Here is a 4,339-nt window from a genome sequence, read left to right as displayed (position 1 = left end):
AACATGATGAAAGTAGGTAAGATGAAGTCTGGCCATTCTCACTTGCAAAGGGCATTCTGGCTGCACTTCATCCAGGACAAAAGTGTTAGCTCTTTTGGCAGTCCATGGTATTTCCAGTATTCCTCACCAATAGCACAACTCAAAAATATCAACTCTTCTTCAGCCTTCCTTATTCATTGTCCAGCTCTCACATGCAAATGAGGCTACTAAAAATTCCAAGGCTTGGATTGTTGTTGTTGTTATTTGCCATCAAGTCGGCCCCGACTCATAACGACCCCTCCTTGGGTTTCCGAGGCAGTATCACTACGGAAGTAGGAATGCCCAACCTTCCTTCCGAGGAGTGGCTGGTGGGTTTGAACTGCCAGCCTTCTGGTTAGCAGTCAAGATTAGGTGTCCCTTAGTCTTCAAGGACATCTTTGCTCTTCAGCACTTTAAAGAGGTCTTTTGCAGAAGATTTTCCCAGTGCAATATGTCATTTGATGTCTTGACTACTGCTTCCATTGGTGTTGGTTGTGGATCCAAGTAACACAAAATCTTCCATTAGTGATATGCAAATCAAAACCACAATAACGTATCATCTCAATCTAACAATAATACCAAAGTTCAAGAAAACAGAAAACAGCAAATGCTAGTGAGGGTATGGAAAGATTAAACTAAAAAAAACAAAAAAAAAAACAAATTCACCACTATGAGTTGATTCCAACACATAGCAACCCTCATCGGGTTTCTGAGGCAGTAAATCTTTATGGAAGTATATTGCCCCATCTTCCTTCAGTGGAGCAGCTGGTGAATTTGAACCACTGATCTTGTGGTTAGCAGCCAAATGCACTATACCACCAGAGTTCCTTATGGAGAGATTAGAACCTTCATATACTGCTGGTGGTATTGTAAAATGCTATAACCAATGTGGAAAATGTATGGTACTTCCTTAAAAGTTGGAAATAGAAATATCATCTGATCTAGCAATCCCACTATTAGGTATATATCCAGAAGAAGTGAGAGCCAGGACACTTATACATATATGCACACGCATGTTCATCACAACATTATTCCCAACAGCAAAGAGATGGAAACAACCTAAGGGCCCATAATGGATGAATGGATAACTAAACTATGGTACATACACACGATGGAAAACTATGCAACATTAAAGAATAACGAAGAATTCACAAAACACCTCATAACATGGATGAACTTGGAGGACATAATTCTGAGTGAAATAGGTCAATCACAGATGGACAAATATTGTATGAGTTTGTTATCATAAAAAAAAAAAAGCAAGGAAAGGTTTACACAGGGAAGGAAATTTTCTTTGTTACTTACCAGGGATAAGAGGGTAAGGGAGAGAAAATTGCTAGCTAGTTAAGTTACATGTATTGAGTTGGGTTACCAACAAAAGCACGTGACCAGCAAAATGCCATTAATGAAAAGGAAAGCACAGAGAGGTGCACAAGAGGTACCACCCATCACCCACCCACTACTGTGGAGTCAGATCTGACCCACAGCGACCCCTCCTTGGGTTTCCTAGGTGGTATCACTACAGAAGTAGATTGCCCAAACTTCCTCCTGAGGAGTGGCTGGTGGGTTTGAACCAGCCTGATTAGCAATCAAGTGCCTTAGGTACTATGGCACCAGAGTTCGCACAAGAGGTTCAGACAAGGTTAATACTATTACATACACAATACTGCTTTATCAGTAATTGCAAACATTAATCTACAGATGGAAGCATAGGTAGACAGGCAAGATGATCAGGTATTGATAGCCGAATGGGAATGTACCCATGACCACATATAGGTTTGGCAGATGATGTTTCTATTTATTTATTTGCATATATTATAAAAATGTCCAAATATATAGTAGAGCTAATAGGAGGCAAACTTCTTAGCCACATCCAAGCACCTTGAGAGAGTGAGTTGCTGGCCTGTGGCCTGGGGACTGTGGACATGGGGACCATCAAGTTAAATTGACACAACATAGTACACAAAAACATTATTACATCCTACTATGGTGAGTACTTTCTATGGTCTTCAAAGGTTGCAAATGACCATCAAAGATGAATCTATTGGTCCCTCCTCATCTGAAGAAGAGTGAAGAAAATCAAAGATGCATGGAAACAATTAGTCCAAGGCACTAATGGACCATGAGAGCATCAGGCTACATGACCCTGAGACCAAAACCAGATGGTGCCCAGCTACCAATGTCAACCACTCAGAAAGGGATCAAAACTGGAAATCCTGGATAGAGTGGGAGAAAAACATGGAACACAATTTGAAAACATAAAAAGACCAGGATTACTGGTTGGATAGGCACTGTTGAAATCCCTAAGACTGTGGCCCCTAGTCACCCTTTGGGCCTACAGTTGAACTCACTCTGTGGTTTAACTCTCAGCCAAATAGACAGGCAACCATGGGAGATCAGAAGAGCAGCATTTGTGCAGGAAGGAAACTGGGAAGGCAAGAATGCATAGGAAAGAAGGCCACACAGAGAGAGTAACCACAGGGAGGAAGTAGGAAGAGAACTATTATATTTGGCGATTATAATAAATGTCAGGACACAAAATGTGCATTAACTGTTGAATGTAAAACAAATCTGCTTTGTAAAATTTCACCCAAATCCCAAAGAAAGGCCTGGCAATCTGCTTCTATAAAAGTTTACAGCCAAGAAAACCCTATGAAGCAGTTCTACTTGGCAACATAGGAGGTTGTCACGAATTGGAATCGACTCAATGACAACAGTAATTTTAGACTCTAGATTAAAAAAATGATCAGAAATTATTTTTTAAAAAATGATATGATATCAACACGAAAATCTGTCAAATGCTGCACAAAAATACTACCAATTATTATCATTTATGAGTAGTAATAAGAAAATTCAATACAAAAATATTTGCTAGCAGAATTCAGAAGATCATTATAAGGGCAATATATTTATTTCAAGAGAAGTTTATTTTAAATATATGGATTGTTCAAATTTTACATGAGTTATTAATGTAACTTTTCACATTAAGAAGCCTAAGAAGATATGAAATTTGGTTTACTGGGTTGAAAGGCTTAGGATTATAGTCTTCTGGGACAACTCAGTCAAATGGCATAACATAGTTCATAAATACAATATTCTATGTCCCAATCTGGTAAGTCTGGAATCTTAAAGCTTGTGAATAATCATCTAAGATACAACTCTTGGTCTCTACTCATCTGGAGCAAAACAGAATGGAGTAAACCAAGACTCAAAGAAGAAACTAGTCAACAAGACTAATAGCCCACATGAATCACAGCTTCTTCTAGTCTGAGGCCCAAAGAAATAGATGGTCCCTGGCCACCACTACGAACTGTTCTGATTACAGGCATAATAGAAAGTCCTGGATAGAATAGGAGAAAAATGTTAAACAAAATTTAAATTCCTAAAAAAAGGCCATAGATGCTTACAAGACCAATAGAGACTAGAGGAACCATTCAAACTGTCACCCTAAGATACCCTTTAAATTGGAACTGAAGTTACTCCTGGAAGTCATCTTTCAGCCAAATAATAGTTTGGCCTATAAAATAAACAATATCACCCATGAGTAATGTGCTCCTTTACACAATCAACTGTGGGAGACTGAATAGGCAACATTTACCCAAAAGGAAAGATGAGAAGGTAAGGAGGGTCAGGAAGCTAGATCAATAGAATAGAAATAATGAGAATGCCGACACATTGTGCAAATTGTAACCAATGTCATGGAACAATATGTATAAAAACTGTTATATAGAAACTTAATTTGCTACATAACCTAAAACACACACCAAAAAATACTTTAAAAAATTAATTGGTATCAAATAAAACAAGAAAATTAAGCATATAGGAAAGCCTAAAAAACTAGTGTCAGTCATATAATAAAATCAATATATTAATGCAATATACATTGTCAATATAAAAATATTCAGTAAAATAGGAATTGATGGACACTTTCTTAACATGATAAAATATGTCCATGTCAGCTCAAAATGCTTAAATTATATATATATATATATATATATATATATAAATGTTAAAACATTAGAAGATCTTCCTAGTAAAGTGTGGGAGCACCATAAGGGTGTTCTCTAGCATCAGTGATATTTAACACAGTAATTTACTATTAGTGAATATAATTTTAAACAAGAAAGAAAATAGAGGTTTAAATTTGGAAATAATGTGTTCACTATTTGACATAATGTGATTAAATACACAAGAAAAAAATGAACTTAAGTTTTTCTATAAGAAATAAAATAATTCAACAATTTTATTATATTTTTAGCATGTAAATAAATAGATTGAACCATACTGAAGGGTTATTTTTATAAGGGAAAATCAGTAATAT

This window comes from Orycteropus afer, unplaced genomic scaffold, assembly GCF_000298275.1.
Source record: "Orycteropus afer afer isolate SDZICR_OR568_19922 unplaced genomic scaffold, OryAfe1.0 scaffold00576, whole genome shotgun sequence".
Taxonomy (NCBI): domain Eukaryota; kingdom Metazoa; phylum Chordata; class Mammalia; order Tubulidentata; family Orycteropodidae; genus Orycteropus; species Orycteropus afer.
Note: the sequence above shows the minus strand (reverse complement) of the source record.